The sequence below is a fragment of the Passer domesticus genome, chromosome 5, assembly GCF_036417665.1.
Source record: "Passer domesticus isolate bPasDom1 chromosome 5, bPasDom1.hap1, whole genome shotgun sequence".
In the NCBI taxonomy this organism is placed as follows: domain Eukaryota; kingdom Metazoa; phylum Chordata; class Aves; order Passeriformes; family Passeridae; genus Passer; species Passer domesticus.
The window spans coordinates 67959578-67981023 of NC_087478.1; the positions used below are offsets into that span (position 1 = coordinate 67959578).

At 42.3% G+C, this 21446-nt stretch overlaps 1 protein-coding gene and 1 long non-coding RNA gene across 8 annotated transcripts in view; one reads left to right on the forward strand and one right to left on the reverse strand.

The window, feature by feature from the left end:
- RASSF8 (Ras association domain family member 8) overlaps nt 1–9278 on the reverse strand; it is a 72624-nt gene extending 63346 nt beyond the window's left edge. For 2 of the 7 annotated variants that reach the window (XM_064420765.1, XM_064420776.1), the window contains exon 1: nt 9083–9278. The gene's annotated coding sequence lies outside the window, so the exon portion shown is untranslated. Of the gene's footprint in view, nt 1–3331; nt 3772–4178; nt 4707–7799; nt 8249–9082 lie in introns of those variants that run through there. The other 5 variants (XM_064420767.1, XM_064420775.1, XM_064420766.1 and 2 more) reach the window with 5 other exon arrangements.
- LOC135301379 (uncharacterized) lies at nt 958–1863 on the forward strand. Its single transcript, XR_010363143.1, has 3 exons — nt 958–1007; nt 1644–1676; nt 1801–1863. It is a non-coding gene; the product is annotated as an uncharacterized LOC135301379 (long non-coding RNA).
- Nucleotides 9279–21446: the final 12168 nt, after the last annotated feature.

The window sequence follows — 21446 nt, forward strand, 5'->3', positions numbered from 1 at the left end:
GAATGCTATTCTCATTCATACTGGTCAAGCTGAGGATAATGGAGGTCTTTTGAAATAAAATACAGTTTGTCCAAAGATCATTGTGGACTATTAAAGTAAACCATGTTCAGGAAGCATATAGATTTCCAATTATTTAGGCTTTTGCATATACACTTACAATGACAAGCATGAAGGGCACTGTAAAATAGGAAAGGAATACCCTTGTAGCATATATTTAAATAAATCCAGTCATCCTTTGCTCTGCTATCCACAGTTGAAGCAAACACATTTTTACAAAAGTTTAGGTAATATTTAAGTTTTTTAGAACAAAATAATATCGTTTAGAGATGGCACAGCATTTATCAAGCACTTAGGATGTCACAAGACTAAGACAAGAAATTGTACTTGCCATTTCTTTCTATTTATGTCACATTTTTATCTTACAGTGTGTAAATAAAAATTCAGAAAATGTTAATGACTTTAAAAAAAGTCACAACTTACTACACTAGTTTATGCTCAGGGAGGGAAACACAGGGCTCTTGCAGCTGGTAATACTGATATATAATAATATGAAAATACAGCCAACTGCATTTCCTTATCCTGTGCTGAGGATGAATATTTTTGTCATGACAAGTAGTGTACATAAAAAAATATTTACCTGCCACAGGCACTTGAGTATTAGAGTACAATAAAATAAACCAAAACACTAAGGAATGTGACTGTATTTGACCATTCTGCACATCTGTAATGGTTAATGTTTCTAAGCAGCTTCTGGAAAAATAATCAAAGCTGAAGAATGAATGGAAAAGCAGCTGATAAATGAAACTAAGCACCTTGTCAAGAAAGATAAAAATGTGGTTAGAGGTCAGTGAAGGACAAGGGGAGGGAGAGAGTGGAAGAATTCTAGAATATTTCTGGTTGGGCTTCCCTAGAAGGCTAAGGCAGAGAGCTGCCAGCAACAAAAACGCTGTCTCTCAAGGAACAGGGGAAACGAGCACTGACAGGACATCAGGATCACAACAGGACAGGTGCTTCGTGCAAGTTAAACCCAACTCCTGGACAACAAAACAGCAAAGCAAGTGTTCCCCCCGCTCTGCTCCAAATAGCTCAGCAGCAGAGGAATTGGAGGAATGCTCTGTGGCTGGGAGATGCAAGTGCCAGGGTCTTTCCCTCCCATCCAAAACCAAAAGCTGGGCTGCAACTTAAGAGGGGCATCTGGAAAGCCACAAAGTCATGAGGGAGTGTTTGGGAAGCCTGGTGGCAGGGCAGAAAGGGGTGGCAGTGCCATCAGGCAGACACAGGGAGCACAGGAACAAGTCACTATTGGGAAGTGCTAAAAGAATGGCAGCAGGAGAGCAGCAAGAGTTGGGAAAGAGCCCCATGTTTTGAAAGGCACACTATGAATCCAGCACAGAATCACAGAATGCTATGGGTTGGAAGGGGCCTAAAGACCATCTCATTCCAACCCCCTGCCATGGGCAGGGACACCTGCCACCAGCCCAGGTTGCTGATCAAGGCTGATGAGGAGCTTTGCAATGAGTTACAAACAGAAGAACCAGCAACTCCTAATAGACCCAACCCCCCTTCTGTCTTGCCAAAAGTTTAAGTAAAACCAAACCCACCACAGGATAACATTTTAAATTGTAATTTCTGGCTGCTGTCAGGAGCCCAGATCTCTCACACCCTACCTAAGGAAGGTGAGCCTCTTCCCCTAAGTTCTGTCTCAGAAAAATGACCAGCCCATGGTACACAACTTGCCAACCCAGCTCTCTTCCTGTAGCACACACCACTTCCTAAAGGTATGTGCCTCTTATCTTCCAGCCTTGCCCACATGGACTGCAAGTTCCTTTGATTCACTGAAACCACAAGGGAGGCAAGCAGCAGGCCTAAAGTACAATATTATCTTAATTCTTTAATTATGAGATCGGACTAGATTTTCTTCAGCTGATCACCATCACAGATGTTCATCCTCACTACATCAAAAGCCATCTAAAGACAGTTCTCTGTGGTCTCACATAGGACAACTTAACCGCAAGTAGCACTGCTGTGGTCTGTATCAAGCTGGTCTCTTTCTGGTCTGTTCCTGGGAAATGAGGGCACAGCAGGGTACCCAATTCGTTATGACAACTTTGTACATTTCATTTTGTTTTGCTCCCCTCTTCAATTCTTGGAAGAAAAGCCCAAAGACTTTAAATTTATGGTATATTTCAGTTTGAAACAAAGACTAAGTTCACAGGACATGAGGGAAGCAGGTAAACTGCTAAGCAAATACATAAACTGCAGTGAAAGAACACAGGTAGTAAAAAAAAATTCAATTTCTATTCAGAGTGTGTCAAACTCTTATTAATTTATCATTTTCTGCCAGAACTTGTTCACTAGAATGAGTTCTGACAAAAGATTCTGCTACACTCTACCAACTCCTTAAAAAAAAAATAACCCTATGTTCCCTTGTATGCTAAATAGCCTTTGTTATCTCTTTGGAGTATCAGGTTACCAATTCCAATCCAATTAGCTGCATGAAAACACTGCATTGTATTCAGTGTGACTGTTCTTTGTTAGTCCCGAGCTCCTCTGTGCCACTTCCGCTGCTCAAAACACAAAGTCTCCAACTCAGCTTATTCAAAGTTTCTGTCCTTGCCCCCCAGTGAAAACAGTGCAAATGCTTGGATTGACTTGGAGGCAGGGAGGAAGCCCAAAGCAAACTTGCTAAAAAAAAAAAAACAAAACAAAAAACACCAAAAAAAACCAAAACAAAAAACAAACCAACCCCAAAAAACTGAAAAACCACCATAATCACTTCCTGGTGGGCAAGGACAAGGGCTTCAACCACTGCCATATGTTCTTCTCCAGATAGGGATTATTATTCCAGAAACAACTTAGTTAATATTGCCAGCTACACAGCTAGCTACAATGGCACATTCAAGAATGTGCTCTCTTGATTCCCAATACCAACTTCTAAATATTATCAGGTGTAGCATCTTCGTACTTTCTTCTCCAGGAAGATGCTGACATGTGCAACCACTGATGAGTTCCTTTTAACTTTCCCTCATAGGTCACATAGAAGAGGGAGAAGAAAGACAAGGACAGACACAGATTTTACAAGTGTTTAAGTGCCTAAAATGGTGCAATTTAATATGGAACTGGGGGATTTGCATCAATGAGTGCTCTCTTCTGTTTGCAAGGCAAGCTGATTTCTTTATAAATTTCACTTAATGCAACACTAGTCAGAATAAGCATTAGAATTAATCTATTGATAATTGCTATTAATTCACTAATTATCAAGATACATGCAGCTTTTATATGGCTTCAAGCTTAGTATTTAAGAAACACAGACTGACAAGCAAATACCTACCTTTTAGAAAGCAAGAAATTATGCTCTGCTCTCAATAATCCCATTTTACTCAGAAGGAGGTAATCACCATCAGCACAGGGATGGCAGGAGGGAACAGAAGGGAGAAGAGAGAAAGCAGATCAGATCTGTTGAAGATCTCCAAACAGCCCCGTGACAAGAACAGCAGACCGTTCAACCCCTAAAGCCACACTGTCTCCCCACTTCAGCACAGACACAAAACATCTGGCTGTTCAGTGGAATTACAGCCTCTCTTTATCCATGCTCACAGAACTGCTGACTGAGAGTAAAACCGTAAGTTTCCAAAGGTTCTTCCGGAAACTCCAAACTCCTTTCAAACAACAGCTTGGAAACATTGACAAACACTTCAGGAGTCCAAAAATATTTTAGCAAAATACTTCCAGTTCACTTGAAGCAAAAGGAAGTTCCAGCTCTGAAGATTCCTGGGGAGAACACAATATAAAGAAAGCACTGAGAGCCTGGCCAGTTTAAAACTGGACAATGCAGAAGCACATCAAGGTACAGGCTGGAAACATGTCAGATACTGTTGCAGGAAGGGAAGTAAAACTCAAGGTTACATTGAGTACAGCTTTCAAAGCAAGTAAATAAATTCAAACTATGATGTCAAGCCTGGAGCAAGGGCAGAAGCTGGGAAGTCAGTTCCATTACACATTTCTAGAAGTTTCCCTCCCCTTTCCACTCAAAGGGGTAGTAAGGCAATAAAACCTGATGTCTCAAAATACCATGAAAACATCATGACCGCCAGCATGGAACTCTCAAAGGCATAAATGTCACATCACAGTACTAAGGAGGGAGCAATACCACAGGAGAGGACAACATTCAAGCTCACCTTTAAAGCTGTGATGCTTGCTTGCTGGCAAAAAACAAATCCTGGAGTGCCTCACAACTCTTCCAAGCTCAAATATCCTCTTAGTGCATCTGCATGAGCATTTTCCATTGACAAAGAAGGTTAAACCCTCTTAGCTGAAACACACATTGCTCTATCTACTGTGCTCATTCCAATCCTCAAAATTAATGTCAGTCCCATACAGAAAAACTTCAGGGAACTTCACAGGTTATCCATGGATTACTTGTAGCCTCTCTGCTAATATTTCCTCTGAGTTCCACTGTCTGGGACCACATAGAACACACAGACGATGATATGAAGATTCAGTTGGCAACGATGGGTGTACACGTGTCTTGCACAGCAGACTCCAATACTGGAATTTAAGTAAAAACGTAACTTATAATACTTGGAATTGGCAGCATCCTCCTGTATTATAATGCAGTACACTGGAGGTTTTTTTAGTTACTATGGATGAAGTTGTGAAGTGTTTCCCCAAACTCAGTTTGAAAGAGCACAATGTAATTGGCTGCCATATAACTTTACTGCTCGTATGTTGGAGCTGAAGTTAACCCAGTAATGTATATCACTACCTTGGGAGACACAAGTGATCAACAGATCACTCTCTGCGAACTATCCCATACATATAGGGGAAAAAAAAAAATCTTTTTACAAATATTTACTAATTTAAATTACAGATCTATCTTGCTACCTACACAGAGGAGACTACAGAGATAACCGTCTGTCCTCATTACCATTCCTCCCTTCCTGTGCTAAAGATAGCATGAAGAGTAAAAATAAATAAATCCTCAACAGCATTAGGAATTAGACAATGTCATGTCGAAAGATACCCCAGATGAGGAGCCTCATCTCTCCTGGCTGGCTGGAAGGGCAGGGGGGCTCTGGCCCACAGAACCTAAGCCTCCCCTAGGTGATCCCTTGCAGCAGGCTCTACTCCCAGCTGTAATTGCTCATCAGTCCTAACTGGATGCCTGACCACTCTGGAACAGTTCAGTAGAGTATTTAAACAGATGGATGGTACAGGCCACTGGAACAAACCCCATTTTTCCCTGGATGCAGCTCTCTTTCAGTGCATTCCTTTGAATTCTGTTCCACAGAGGAATCAACAACAGCTGAGAAACATGTGTTATCATACAACACTGAGCACAGCCACAGCACTGCACAGCAAGATGTTTTTGTGCAATAATCCTGCACTACAGCAAGCATTACAGGGTCTTTTGGTGTGGGTGAGCCCATTTTCCAAGCACAACAAGAAAGTAAACAGATTCCTCCCTCCTTAAGGAGTGACTCAAATGCAGAAAGGTGAATTATGCGAATTTCTCAAGTGCCTGCCAGCTGAAAGCTCACAGTGCCTGTCTTCTAGAGTCCTCTCAGACACATTAACACTCTCCATATTTGTCATCAAATATGACCAGATGCTTGCAGAGATACAAGTGAAGTAACAACCCAGAGGGGTCTGCAGTTCCCCTGGCAGATGTGACAACCCCCTGTATCTACAGCTCAAACCCACCTACCTTTCCCAAGCAGGATAAGTTCTGTGATCTCAGCTTCACAGGTGACAAACTAGAGAGAGACTGAGCAGGATGACACTGCTTAGTGCACACAGACCACTCAACCCCCTCCCCACACTTTATCAGCACAGAGAGAGATTACATGCAGCCCTCAGAAGAGCCAGGGGAGAAAACACCATGACCATCCCCTTATCAGCCAGGAAAACCACTCCTGTCAAAGGCATGAGATCACTGCATGCTTTGAAGGGGAATGGTAAGGGTAAGAAGAATTAGTTATTTATGAAACTGAATTTGAGATTAGATTTGCTGCCCAGATTCAGAAGCACAGAGCTGGCTATGTGCATATGCAGGAGGACAGAAAGTTATAAACACAGAAAATGTATATACACACAAACACACCTATACTTGCCCAATAACAACTGTTTACAGAACCGAGTATCGTTTTCCCTAGAGAAAAGCAACAGGTCAAAGCCCCACACTTACAAAGTACCCCAGGTCTCAAATGTTACAGGAAGGCAGGCATTGAGATTGTAATAAATCTCATCACACTGTAAAGTCCCAAACCCACTATGAAAAAAAATAGGAAAACTCAGGCTTTCAAAAAAGCCCCAGAAAACATTTACATTTAGTGTCAAGATATAAGTCTTAAAGACTTGAAAATCCAAACAAAACCCTAAAATTAGAAAACAAACACACTGGTGGACTGAGCTAAGTTCATAATTACAGACCTCACAAAATAAAATTATCATGAACAGCAAGCATCACGCCGAGGGGGGTCCTCAGCCCAGTCTTCCACTCAGTTTAACAGTTTCTTTCTGGAGAGGTCAATGCTGTCCTTCATAGTTAGCTTGAGGCAGACTTAAGGGACCATAGAAAAAGCATGCGCTGATACTGTCAGAGATATTCAGAGGATAAAAACAGCCCTAGTCTCAAAACCTTTGCAGCAATGCAAAAATCCAGTGTTGCTCCAAATAAATGGTGCTGCTTAAGATCCCTACAACTTTCCAAGAAGGAGTATCAGCACGAGCCAAACTACCACCTTATCAGCAATCAGGACGACAACTGAAGATTTACATGCAATTATTCTTACAAACAATATGAAATAGCACTTAAGAGAATCGGGGCAATCTCAGTATCCTGAAAGGTGTAGGCAGGAAGGCAGTTTAGCAGGTCACACTGCCCTGCGATGGCAGAAGCAGGAACAGAACCTACCACCATCAGTGCTCAACTCTGCACTTTCAGCAACTCAATCTCCTTCATTCCTTTTCAGAGCTTCCCTCAAGCAGATTTTAAGAAGTTATATTAATCAACTTAATTTGGCTCTTCAGAATGTTGCTGGTGTTTCCAGTAATGGTTCAAGGTAGTTTTGAAAGACTTAAAACTTCTTGCTAAGTATGACTTGGTATTTTTCTCCTCCTATTTCCCACTATGCCAAACTTTTTCATCTCCAGAAAAGATTAAAAACAAGATTAATTCAAACAATGGATCAAATTCTACTGAGCTCCCAAAGGTGGAAAAGATGGAGAGATTATTTAACTGTAAGAAGTGAATCACCTTTATCTCTCAGTTGTCCTAAAGGCCACACAACTAAGTACAATGAACCCCAAGCAGTCATTTCAGTTCCCTCAACAATTCATTCCGTATCAATTTTTTTTTTCTCTAAGACTTAGAGAAGTACTTCCAATTTCATGTCTAGTCTACTTTCGAATGAGATCATCAAACAAAAAGTTAATCCGAAATTAAATTTTCTCTTCTTCAAAAAAAAAAAAAAATCGGGGGGAAAGTAAGGCTGATTTTATTTCCAGATCAGTCACGTGGTGTTTTGGAGTTTTGGAACAGTATCTATCAGAAGAGGCAAGGTAACAGAAGTAAGAACCACCCCCAATCAAAAGAGTTGGCAGTTCATTCACAACCTACACATTCTCTACAGAAAAAGCCCTTTACTTTCACGGCGCTTAACACAATCGCACCGCGCCCAAACAATTAGCAGGGAGCCTGAAAGTCCTTAAACAGGTGTCTTACAGAAATCATTAGGCAATTGATTTCTCGCTCTCCACAGCCCGAGAAACATTCAATTTCAACGTGTGATACTGACCAGAGCTGAGGCAGAAATTCACAGGTCCTCCGAATCAGACTTCCTAAACCTCCAGCAGCACTTTTTGCCACAGACGTGGGCAGCTTCCTGCGATTTTGTTAAATGTGTCAACCTCCGACACACCTGCAGCTTGGGGATGGGAGGCGTGACGAGTAATTCCAAAGGGGTCACCGGAATCTGTAACCTTCCCCCGCCTCCTTATTCCCCACACTGACCAAACCCACGGACAACCCTGAAATACAGTTTAGGACTGCGTTTAAATCACCACTCTGCTGGACAGAAAACAGGCTGGCACACACCAGACTAGCACAACCCCAAACCGGACCCTAGAGCAGACCTCCCCAACACCACTTCAGAGCTGTAGAAAGGAAGCAGCAGAATCCATTTCCTTAGCCTTTAAAGTTCATGCCTCTGTATTGCCCTATCGCACTGTATTTGCTTAAGCTTTACTCATCAATAGTACCCCATCAGAAAAAAAAAAAAAATTAAAAAAAAAATCTCATGCATTCCCTGCCGGCAAAACACATTTTCTTCTACTCTTTCTTCTAACTAGGGAAGAAAAAGAGAGAGGGAGGTGTTGGGGCAGGAATAAAAGAGATTAATCGTGAAACAAACCGGCACTGCCCGAAGAAGGAGCAGAATTTAAAAAATACCAAAACAAACAGTCCACGTAGCAAAAGGGGGGGGGGGGGGGGGGAATGAAAAGGAGAAAAATAGGTTTAATTTTCTTTCCGGTGACAGGAAGAGAACGGAAAAGAAAACTACTACAAAGATTTCCTTGTGTAAGAAAAGTAGGTTTTGAATTCCCTTCCTCAAGGACACGGAAAAATATCCCTTACTTTTCCACGCGATGCCCAGCGGATGCCAAGAGAGAGAAAAGCCGGAGGAAGCCGGGGAAGTAGCGAAGGAAGAAGCGAAAGGACAGCAGCGAGAGCGAGAGGGCTGGGAAGAGGCGAGAGGGGGAACGGCAGAGCCAAAAACTGCCAAAAAAACCCCCCAAAAAAACCCAAAAAAACCAACAACAACAAAAAAAAAAAAAAAAAAAAAAAACCAAACAGAAACAAGAAAGCGAAAAACCCCACGAAAATCCGAAGGGAGACTGGAAACGGGCGAGAGGGACAGGAAAGTTGGCGAGTGAGGAGGAGGCAAGGAAGGGTCACAAACGCCCCAGCGCGGACGAGCCGGGAGCTGCCGGAGAGGGGTCGCGGAACCAGGAGAGTGAGCGAGGGACGGAGGGAGGGAGCGAGCGGGGCAGGGGAGCAGAGCAGGGGAACAGGACTTACCGCCCGTCCCCTCGCTCGCCGCGCCGGCACCCGCTCCGGGGCAGCGCCAGCGGCCCGGCCCCGCCTCGCTGCCCGCGGGGGGCGGCGCGGCCGCAGCAGTGCCTGGGGCTCGGCTCGGCTCGGCTCTGCCCCGCTGCTGCCCCGCTCCTCCCCGCCGCGGGGGTGGGGGGGTCTCCGCCTCCTTCCTGCCGCTGCCTCGCTCCCCTTCACCGGGGGAGACATGTAACGGAACTGGGGCGCCAGCACGGCATTGTGGGAGCTCTTAAAGCCGCAGCCGCCCCGGCCCAGCAGCCTCGCGAGGCGGCGGCGCTGCAGCCTCGGCTGAGTGGAGCCCCCCGGAGCCGTGCCGGGCACCGCGAGCCGCCGCCTCCGCTGGCCAGGCGCTGCAGCCTCGCCTGAATGGAGCTCCCAGAGCCATGCCCGGCACCGCGGGGCGGTGGGAGCTCGGGGCCGCCCGCCCTCCTCCACACCCCCTCCCAAAGCACAGGGCGAGTCCCGGGCGCGCCGGAGACGTCGGGTTACTCTGTGGTTTTCCACGAGATTCCCCTCCCCCCCCCCCCCCAATTGTTTCTGGAAGAAGCAAGAATGCCTTTGGTGCTTGTTTGAACCGGGATGCGCGAAGTCGGCAGGCAGTGTTTTGTGTTGTTGCTGATTTGGATTTTGATGATGGAAAATTCCCCGGGAAAAAAAAAAAAGTCATAAACCTCAGAGCAGCAAAGACTGCAGGCGGCTGTTTGGGGCAAAAAGTTTTGAGTATGAAGTTTTAATCAGTTTTGGGACAATGACTATTAAAAAAAAATTCGAAACCTGTTTGGAAATGAACTTCAGCACTGTGATGCACAGGCATTTTTCACTGTCTGCAAACACTGGTGCAAGGTCTGTGCTCAGTTCCCAGCAGCAGAGCAGCAGCAGTCAGTTCCAGCTCTTCCCTGGGCTTGTGGCCTTCCCAAAACTGCCTGTGTTATGTCCAGGACACACTGGTCATATAAAGAAGAGTCTCATCAAAGCAACCTTTTTTTTCTTGTTTGTGTTATCACTATTCCTCTTGCGTGTTTTGAGCATCCTGAAGTGTTTTATAGAGGTGGTTTTTTTTCTGATCCTTCAGAGAGGAGAGCAGGGTTTTGCTTCCACACAACTATGTGGTGGTGCTACACAGAGGACATTTTCAAGAGTACAAGCATAACTTCAATTTACATATAAGCAAATAAATATTTGTGAGATTTGGGTTGGGGGATGTTTCTACAAATATTCCTAGTAGGTCTGAATCTTGGGTTATGATAACATCTTTCTTCGTGGATTCATTTTGCTAAGCAGATTTTTTGTAAGCATGCCTCCAAAGTTCCTGTTGGAAAAGTCTTCAGAAGGCTGTCACTTTTATTTCTTTGTTTAGACTTTTTTATCCTCTTACGGGAAGAGGTGCTAAGCAGTCTGTTAGAAGAGCCTTAAGCACAATATGAAGTGGAGGTTGTGAAAATTAGATTATTCTGTTGAGGACCATGTACTTTCTGTGGTCATTCAAACACACACACTCCCCTTCAGTTTAAGAAACTTCGAAAAAAAACATCATTTGAGGGATGAAAGGAAAAAAGGATTGGTGCTGATGACCAGTTCTGTACTCTACTGGATGAGATTTGTTTGCACTAGGCATCTTTTACTATGACTTTCAAAAATGTCAGACAACATCCGAAAAGCTTGATGCATTTTCTAGGTAGAGTCTTTTTTGCAAAATATCTAACCAAGTACACCTGTCAAGATGCTGCTGTTCTCAGAATGTACCACTGCTTTCTTTTGTTTTTCATGAAGCCTGTAAACACAACAGGAGTTGTAAAACTTATGGAAGAAATTTTCCCAAAATTCAGGCTTCCCAGAGACTCTTATGGAGTGAATGATCTGGGAAGCTACTGAAGCTATATGACCTGGGAAATTATTGTTAGGAGGAGAAAAGCCTTTTTGAAGAGGTTAATGGTTTACTGAAAACAAGTACTTGATAAGTCATTGAGTTTGTGTTGTTTGCCTGCTTCAGGTATTCAGCAGAATACCTGAAGCAGGCAAACATCAAACATCGAGTTTTCTATTCAAAGTTCACTCACCTATTAGTTTCTCAAGCCCAACAAATAATTTTCATACACTTTTTGTGTAATTTCCTGTGAGAAAGTTTAGTGAATGAAAAACAACCCATTACAGAGGGAAAATTAATGGCCACAGTTAAGAGATTTCTGAATGTTCAGCACATGCACAACAAGGCATAAAATGTTTATGCTGTGTTATTCTGGTGTTTGACTTGCTGGCTGAGCACTGGCATTTTTAATATTCTAATGTCTTATGTCTTCCTATTTCCCTTCTGCAATTTGGTTATGAAGTCACCGAAGGGAACACATTTCCACTGCTTCAAAATAGTGTTTATGAATTTTTCAAAACAATTTTTGCACAGCTTGATATGACAGGACGTCCAGAGAGGGCATCAAATACATTTTCAAGAGTGATTTTGTACATCAAAAATGTAACTCTTTTGGAAGGCAAGGTGGTGGCAAAAAGAGAAAATCGAATTTCTGTGTTGCTTCAATTACATATATTTGACCAAGACTTTGACCAAGGCTAGCACAGGGAACATGACAGTGGTTATTTAAGCGAAAACGGGGGAATCAGGCTCAAATCCAGCCATTAAATGGGGCTAAAATTGTACAAATACCTCCCTTATGTAACACAGCAGTCCAGCTGCTCTTTTTGTGAAAGAACAAGATGCCTCATTTTCCCAGAAAATTAGTTGGAAGATGTTACAGAGTGATGCTAAATTGTACCAACCAAGGACAGGACTTTGTACTGGCGCAGGATGCCTCTCCTGTGACAGTTCTTCACTCCTGGTGCCCATCCCAATCACTTCTTAACTTCATTACTTTTAATGTAATAATTAGAGTCACATTCATCTTCACTCAATCTTTTTTCCACACTTTGCTGGAGGAAGGTAATGAGGATCTAGCCAGAGAAGTTTTCAGATCTATAGGAAAGCAATTTTCCCATAAAGATCGTGCTTTGGTTTTGCCAAAGGGGTAATTTAGGTACCCCAGGAAAGGAGTAAGACACCCTTTGGATTCTAGTTGCACAGGGAATTCCTTAGACCTCACAGCCACACACATGCAGAGCCTTATACATATGTTCTTAATGAGCACAGAAAAGAGAAAATAAGCCCACATGCCTTTTGGTTATGTAAGTTTTCCAAGTATGATGCCTTTTTAACCAAAACCAAGAAGATGATGTTCCTGAGGTTCCTTAATTTCCTCCTCTCCTCGATCTAGCAGCAGCTACGTCTGCCCTTGCCACTGTCATTTCACCTTGAGAAATGCAGTGTCTTGGTGGGCCCTTCCAATTTAATCCACGCTATAATATCCAGCTCATTGAGAACAGAAACAGCTCTGTGTGACCAGTGACAAGTGATCAGCACTGCTTTCACTGTCATGGGCTTGCAGGAAGCTCTTCCATGGTCAGAACAGAACAAACTCTGTCTCTGCAAAAGCCTTCTTGAGGAAAAGTAGGGCTGGATCCAGCAAATTCTTTAACTGTGTACATATATCTGAGCATGTGAATAGTCTCAGTGGGACTGCTTGCATGATCAAAGTTAGGCATGTGCTTAAGTACTTTGCTGAATTTGGTCCATAGCAAATAAATCTGAACTGATACCCAACAAGCAGAAAAACAAGCTAATTTGGAGTGGGGTTAATTTATGTCCAGTGGTGTATTTGATTAACTGTAAAATGAACATTTCAAGAGGCTGGTTTCTTTTAAAATAGAGCTGCTTTCTGATATTCAGGGGAAGCTAACAAACATCAGATTAAAATTTAAGTGCATTCTTCAAAGTCTTTCTTCTTAGTTTTGTTTTTCTTTTCAGTTAATATTTATTTCTTGCAGCCTGAGGAGCAATAATTTCTGGTTGTTTCTCCTCTGTGTTTTCTAGGTCTTGCCTTTCTGTGCATTGAGTGTCAGTGATGTGCTGTGTTCGATATACAGAAAAATGCAATCTCAGTCTTCAAATGATTGAAATTCAAAAGACAGATATTCTAAGATGGAGAATAGGTTCTATTTCTGTTTCACACAGCAGATTCTGAGTACTCACAGAGACTCCAGATTTCAAGACTCGGCTCTGTGGAAGAGATCCAAATGAGCTCAAAAAGAATCCCAAACCGAATTCTTCCCCTTTCTTTTTGACCTGAACGTGAATGCTAGCTTATAGTAATGAGGGAATTAGCCTTGAATAAGCAACCAGAGCAAATTTATTTTTGTTGTCAGTACAAGCAGTAACTCCCAGTTCCTGGGTACAGCCTAAGCACAGTATGAATATATTCAGGGATAGTTACAGTTCTGGCAAGATACTCAATATTCATGAGTGTGGTTCTTCTGTTTATTTCACAGGAATGGGAATCAGGTGAGCCTGGTTCTGTCTGTTCAACAACAAATGACTTTTTTCCTCTGATTTTTCTTGATTAATAGAAAATCATTGTTTTCCTTCATAGATAGGCCAGTTCACTCAAGTTAGAGGAACACGTTGAAGTCTAAAGTGGGAGACTGTTACAGAAGAGTGAAACATTACTAGCAGACCTCACCCTTGTGCACTGGCCATAAGGTTATAAGATTTGGATGAACACCTTTGAACCAGTTTTTAAAGGCTTGTTTAAATCAATAGTTATGTGGAATGGTTGGTAGTAAATTGTAATTTTTAAAGTCTTTTTCTTCAAGTTCTGTCTTCTGTAGATCACTGCACAAAAGTCTTGGCTTTCATTAGAGAAAAAAAGTAAGTTTGTAGTTGCCATGGTTACAAAGAAACTCAAGAAAGATGTGAGCCTTGACAATTCTGGAACCAAAATGCACATCATAAGAGGGAATCTAAATGGTGTATGATAAATGAGGAGAAATTAACAATATCAGTCTTCAGACATTTAATTTGAACATAATGACAACAAAAATGCTCTGCCTGTTAAGTTTTATGCAAGTACTTTGCACCACCTTTTTGCCAAGTCCTGGAAAGAAATACCACTCTAAATCTCAAGAAATTCAGAAGAGAGAAAATTATGTACTGTGGCTCTGAGAAAGTGACCCGATATCAGCTAAAACAAATTAATATCTCTATGGGGACATGCATCTCTCTTGCCTGGAGGACCTAGATGGTAACAGAACCATTGCATGAAGCAAGGACTGAGAAACCATCTGAAGATCAAACTGTCTACAACGAGTCTTCTGTTGAAGAGTTGGCTCAGCAAAGAAAAAACCTCACACCTGAAAAGAAATCCAATGATGGAGACAAAAATAGTTGACTTAACTAGGAGGGAATGACAAGGAGAAGATTTTAATTTAGGAACCTGGAAATGTGTCCTTGAAATGGGTGTAATATTTAATGCAGGAGTTAATTTGCTTGGTGTCTAGAAATCTGTGCCCTTCTCTGATCAAGGACATTTAGACAGGAATATTCTTTTATAATGGGCAGAAAAGTTGTAAAACCTTTGTAATTCCAATGTTTCATTGGGTTGGGTGTTTTGATTTTGTTTTTCCTGTAAAGTATAGCAGAATCCTCTCTCTCTCTCCAAGTGTGATACAAAACTTTAGGATAGTAGGATATCCTTCCATGGAGTTGAAAAACTAGAAATACTTAAAGGATGTGGCATGGTACTGTTACTTTTGAGTTAGGACAATTATACTTTCCAGTGTAAGATATGGCTCATCAGGCAACATATTTAAATATATTTATAACTATATTCACTTCAGTTTATAAGTCATTTTTTTTGTTATCCTGCTGCATGTCTGGCAGGTGTGCCAAAAGACATGCCTGTGTTATAGGTAAAAATTGATTCAGCCAATTTAATAAAAATAAAATAGCATTTATTCATTACCAATATACAGTCCCGACCACCACCATTCAAAAAAATAGTCCCAACCCCAGGAACAGAGCAGGTGAACTGTGATCTGGCCTCTATCGCACTGAATCCCCCTGTTCACCATCGAGACCCGGCAGAGTTCGGTTTTTATTCTCTTTTTCTTGCCTGCGGCGGAGTCCCTTTGTTCCTTCCTGGAGTCCTTCATATTCATGCAGTGTCTATTCTCTGTCCTGTGCTGGACAAAGTCTGGGAATTGATGCGTATTGGACCCCAGTTCTCGGAATCTTTCATTCAGATGTATGTCCTTGATGGTCCTGTCTATTTGAGGTGGGCACCTGCATGGGCCACCATCGCTGGGCGTTCTCTTGGTCATGCCATCGAGGAGTGCCCATCTCCTGTGCAGGCTAGGTTTTCTTGTACGTTAATGATGCACCTCCTCCTTGGCTGTGAGCTGTCCTGTGTGGCAATCATCTCCACCCCTCAGCTGGCATGATCTTACAGCTTTACTTTATATCACATTAATAAACTTATATTTCCAGCATGAATTATCCCCTTATCTATAGCACCTGCTTTCCTATTATGAAGAGATTTTTATCATGCACATTAAAAGGAACACTAAACTCCTTTCATATTTTGACCTTGTCAATAAATTCTAGACCCTCATTTTTTTCCTGCTGCACAGTATTTCATTTCTATTGAAAATGATAGGAATTACCTGTCCTCTGAAGCAGCAAAATCAAGGCTAATATACTTTAAAATACGAAGAGTGCAAAATTTCAAAAACACCTCAGTAGTTCCCGAGCTTAAGCCCCATTTTCATAAGTAAGTTAGGGCCATATCTCCAAAGTTTTTGGAAATTGCAAATAGATGCCTCAAGGGCTTTCAAAACACACATTAAAATGAAGAAGGAAAAAAACCCACCACAGAATGAAGTATTGCTGCTGAGGTTTCCATCTTAAGAAGCTTGCATGGGAAAAAAAGAAGAGTTTTTTACTTCTCAGGGATTTTTGGAAGAGCTTGGGAATAAACACTGACACTTCACTGCACCTCCGGAAAGTTTGTAATAGAAGTTTTAGGCTATCCTACAAATCTGTTGCAGCAAAAATTGATGATTTGCTTTGCAAGGTCTGTATTTAACCTGAGTTCAGCAGATTAATTTCTTTGTCAAAAACAGTTTCCCTGTTGTCTTGTAAAGACTTTCTCTCAATCTCACTCCTTGCTTTTGTGGTAGGTTGGGAAACATGAGAGGGCAAGATACCCTCTTTCAACAAAGAACTAATTCCTGGATCCTTATGGCCCGAGTGAACCAAGCTTCCCCACAGAGAAACAAATTGGATGACTGTTCTAAGATAATTGGGTAGTTCTGTATCTTACAAGTAAGTTATTGGAAATCAGAGCTGTGAAAAACTCTTTCTTTGCTTCACCTGTTGTTGCCCCTCCTCGAGCCGTTTGTTTTCGAGAGGTTTCATTTATTGTCTACTGCAAACTGAAAAAGAACAAAGAAATTGGCAAAATAAGTTTCAGATATTTACATTATCAACTGGTTGTTATTTGGTTTAAAGTTTTCTTCCTGCCGTTTTTCTTGTCCTTTCTCTTCCTTTTACACGGTGTCTTTTTTTTTTTAAGGCCAAAATCTTCAAAACTTGTAAACCTGTGTGATGTTGCATCCACAACCATGCATTCATTTACAGATCTGTGCACATCCTTGCTGGATTAGGGTTTTCTGTATTAAACTTTAACAGTCATGTGCCTTGGCTTCTAAAATCTGTTGGGAGCAGAGAGTTCACTGGTGAATCAAGGTGGGACATTCTCAGTATTGGTTCGTGTCTCGTGTTCTTCCCCCAAGCCACAAGTCCTGCAAATTTGTTGTGCAACACCCTGATTCCTTGTCCTGTGGGAGCATGGATGGATCTGAGCAGTCATGGCAGTGGGGTCACAGCCAGGCTGTACCTTGATGTACCCCACATCCCAGCTGATGTGGGGAGAGAGCAGAGGCTGCCATCCTTTCCCACCACAACCAGTGCCCAGTGTCCAGGGAGCATAAGGAAGGTGCATTTTCCAGCATCCTGATAAAGGGAGAGCCTCCCCTGCAGCCTTGGGTATGGATGTGCCCACGGGAACACCTGGAGCATGGTGTGGGGATACCCAAGCTACTCCTGGATAGCTGGAACAGTGGTGGTGTAAACTCAGGCCCAAGCTGAGATCAGGGCAGGCTAATTTCTGGGAAAATTTCTGGGAAATAATCCCAACATAATATTCTCTTTTTTATACTAGGGAAGTATTTTAGGGCAGTTATTTCTTTAGAGCACCTCTTTTGCTGAGTACCAAGCCCAGTCTGGCCCAGCCAGTTCCCTTTTTGCGGCTCCACATCTTTTGTAACTGGGGAGGACCTGTGAGCTGAAGAAGGATGTCAGAGTGGGGGTTGTTGCTGCTCATATTCCATCATGGTGGTGGTTGTCTAAGGTCCCTTTGTGGGAAGGAAAGGGGAAATGTCACTTTACAGATCCCCTAGGGCGTTCCTGAAAGAAGGAGGAGCAGAGTCCTGCTGGGAGGGAACTTTCTGGGGCTATCCGTGGGTGGTTTAAGGCAAGTGGCACCTTCTTCTGGTTGTGACTCCATGAGGAAGCTCTGATCTGCAATAATCTATTTTTGCCCAAGAGAAAATGTGCTCTTATGTGAAAATATAACTGCAAGACCTCTGAAAATTTCCATACTTATAACCACAATGGCCTAGAGAAGGGTAATTTTCATTTTGGGTACAAGGCCACATTCCCAGCATTGCTCCAAAAAAGAGCTATAATGATTTGTACTCAATGAGGATCTCATGTTTAATTTTGTATACCACATAAAAATGAGCACTAGTTTAATTTTTCCCCCCACTACTCCTGAAGTACAACCCTCCATTGAACAGAATGATGAATATGCCAATGTCCTGAACACAATGGATTTTAATTTCTTATTAGAGGAAGCAGAGGAAGAGAGAAAGTAATAGTTTAGAGAGAATGACTCTTTTTTTTTTAAGTACCTACATTTGCCTGGTAGTCTGCTATGTAAGTGAATTTCCTTGAAATCTGATTATTGATGTACCATTTTTTTATTATTATATCATTTATGTCAGGCAGCCCAACAGCACAATTCCTCAAAAGAGAATGAAAGTGGTGTAAAAACAGAATAAGGGCCGTAATGCTAAATGGCAGGAAAAATATTAGCATCAAATGTAGTTGATAAAAACCCAGGAAAATTGTTAAATTATTGATGTTTTTCTGAGGGATTCAGCTGTAAAAGGGATGTGTTAACATGACACAGTAGAAATTTCCAACACATAGACATAATTTAATTTGTTCAAAACTTTCAGTGCAAATGTGGGCATGGGAGGTGTAAGTGATGCAGGCACAGCCCTCTGACACTGACTGGATGTATTTTTCGTCCCTGCTGTAAAATCACAGCTCCAAGTTGCTTTCAAGGGTCTGCTCTGTAAGATAAGAAAAGGCTAGCAGGAAAGCTGGAAACATGCAGTAAATTGATTTAGGCCAATTTTTATTCTTTCAAGCAATAACAAAATAACCTCTAATCTCTTTGTTTTTCTGACCTGTCCCTGACTTCTGCTGTTTGTTTGCTTTTTCATGTCACTGGGTTTGTGTCATGCCTAAACAAAGAGATGGACTGATCTTTTGTTCCTGGTCATTTTTAATTTGTTTTCTATGACGTGTATGTGCAAATGGCAGAGGTGTGAGGTTTGAAATGCTAAGGGAAGCTGAAAAACAGGTCTTGAATAAGACTCTTTTTAGGTTATTGTAGCAGAAGAAGGTTTCTCAACTAATTACCTAGCCTTTCAGCCAAAGACAAGAACAAAGGAAGTGCCAAGCTGCTATAAGATAATCATTCTGTTTATCAGTGCTCTACAAACACCACATGTAAAGTAATGATAAGCCCTTTGCACTCAGATAATGCAGCTGATCCAGGCATATCTCAGAGATGCTGTGCAGATCTCCCAATTCAAAAGAAGCTCTTGCCTACATTCAGGTGAGAAATGGTGTTCCAGATGGTCCAGTGAATATTTTAGAGGCTGGCAATGAAATCAGAGGCACTTGGGGCAAGGAGGAATAGTTCCTGCAGACTGAGAAATTAAGGAGGGTAATGACAGGACATTGCTGCTTGGAACACAGAGGGACATGCTGACTATAAGGAAAATTTGGTTTACACAGAATTTTGTTTCTTAGTAGTGAGAGAGTTAAGAAGATGATGCTGTTTGAGTGTTGCCAGTTCAATCCTGCTGTGAAGCTGCTTTTGTTTTTTTTTACTTTCATCATAATTTATTTTTGTTTTTCTTCCATCCAAAGGCACCCTTCCCAAAACAATGTTCCCATCACTTTTAGGGAAATTTTGCCAAAGTCATGCACTTCTTTAAGCCTTGCACTTTGTGAATATTTCATCTTCCATAAGCCGTTCCAAAGACTCTCATCATGAAAACATGGATCTAAATAATTCTATGATAAATAAGGGCTGTTTTTCTCTTTTCCATATTAAGTGTTTATAAACTTCAAAGTAATAATAACCATGAAAAAATTACAAAACTGAATGCTTAAGAAAATTATTTCTTTAATTCAGAAGTGCTACCATGAAGTATCTGGGATGGTTTTGATTTTTTTTTAAACACATCACCTCCCCATCTTATGAAAGCAATTTGTAGATACCCACAAGACCCAGTGCCCTCAGGACTAGCCTGGCATCTCTTCCATGAAAAAAAAAAATTGAGTTCTCAGAAGAGTCTCACTTAATTTGTGGTACTATGAACTTCCACCGACAGAGGGCATGTTTCAAATCCGAGCAAGTATTCCTTTTTGATTTGTTTTCTCATGGTCAGTATTTACTTTCCATGTGGGTGAAAGAGTGCTGGTGCTGATCATCCCATAGCAGATGCCTGCCCAGATAGACTGCAGCCAAAGGGGATGTTCAGGGGCAGGGCTGTTGTCCCCGTGGGTATCCTGTGGGTCATTCCCCTGATCCATGGCCCCTTGGAGCAGGTACAGCCCATGGGGGGATTGAACATCAGAACAAACATCTGTGCCCGGCAAGGGCCCAAAGAGGAGGAGAGGTCAGGGACCTGCGGTGTAAATTCGTGAGAGAAAAGCCAAGGGGATGAGGGATGTGAAGGGGTGGCCTGAACTGAGAGCCCCCTGCTCAACGTGTGACACTGATAGGTCTTTTCTGAGGGTTCTGTGTGATTATCACATTACTCGTCAGCAAATGAAGGGGCCAATTTCACCTTCTGTACTCTTTCTTCAGGGCTTGGCAGTGGGTTCAGACCCAAGCACAACGTGATTTGCTTTGTTACAGGCAGGCTAATGCAGGCCATCACCTGGGAATGTGATGGAAATGGTTTTCACTCAGTATCGTGTGAGAAAACTCCTGGAGTGTCAGCAAAACCCTGTGCTTCCTGCCGAGTGCATTTATGTGTTTCCATCTTCCTAATTTGTGCAGACACAGAAATCCCCCAGACCAGCCTTAGTTTTCAAAGTAGTTTAGTTTTCAATCCCTGCTTTCCTCTGGCACTGGAAAAGTTTGTGGGCACAATTAGGTGCCCTTGGCATCTGCCTGGGGCCTCCACACTGTGTGCCCTTCCCTATGTGCCACAGGAGAAACCCCTCTGTGCAACAGCCACGCCACAGTGTGAGTGTCAGACAGCTCCAGCCAAATCACTTCTGACTCCAGCCCCCAAAGAAAACTCTGCACATCTGCAATGTATTTATGCTCTGCTTGCTCATTTGTCCTCCCTCTGGTCTCTTTTAATGAAGGGTATGAAAAATTAAACTCCTTCATAGGCTCTAGCAAGCTCAACAGACATAGTAAGTGAATGCTCTGTTCCTGAAGCCCATTCTGCCAGTTACTGGTTGACAAATTTACGTGGGTACATGGAATGGGATCTGTAATGAGCTTCCTGCACAGTCAGGGCCAAACTGTGCCAGGAGCAGGGCTCAGGTGAGTCCCACGCTGGGACTGATGGCAGTTTTATGGCTCTGAAATGGGCAGTGCTGTTTGTGCAGCAGTGAGTGAATTTACAGTACATAACTGCAGAATGACATTTTTTTAATTATGCAGCAGCAAAATAACCCAGAAAGGGCATGTGGACCCAAACACCCTTGATGGTGTATGGAGCAATGAAAGGGAAAGGTTGGAGCTGTTGTTCTCTATGCTGTGCTTTTAAAAAATGTGAATCTCCCACAAGGTGGAGGCTGCCTGTTCAGTCATTTCAAGGTGGATATGACTAACACACTGCACAATTTACATGAGACTTATCTTTGGTTAAATTCTTTTAAAAAGATATCATCAATTTAAAGATTATTTTTTCCCTGGGTCATTAAAGTTAGGCACATACTAATTTATTTATTATACCTAGGAAGTGATAGTATCTGCCAGAAATTCCAGGGAGGCTGTAGAGGTCTTGCTGAGATGAGCCAAGCTGATAACAGCACACAGCCAGACAGCAGCCTTAATGGAGCTGC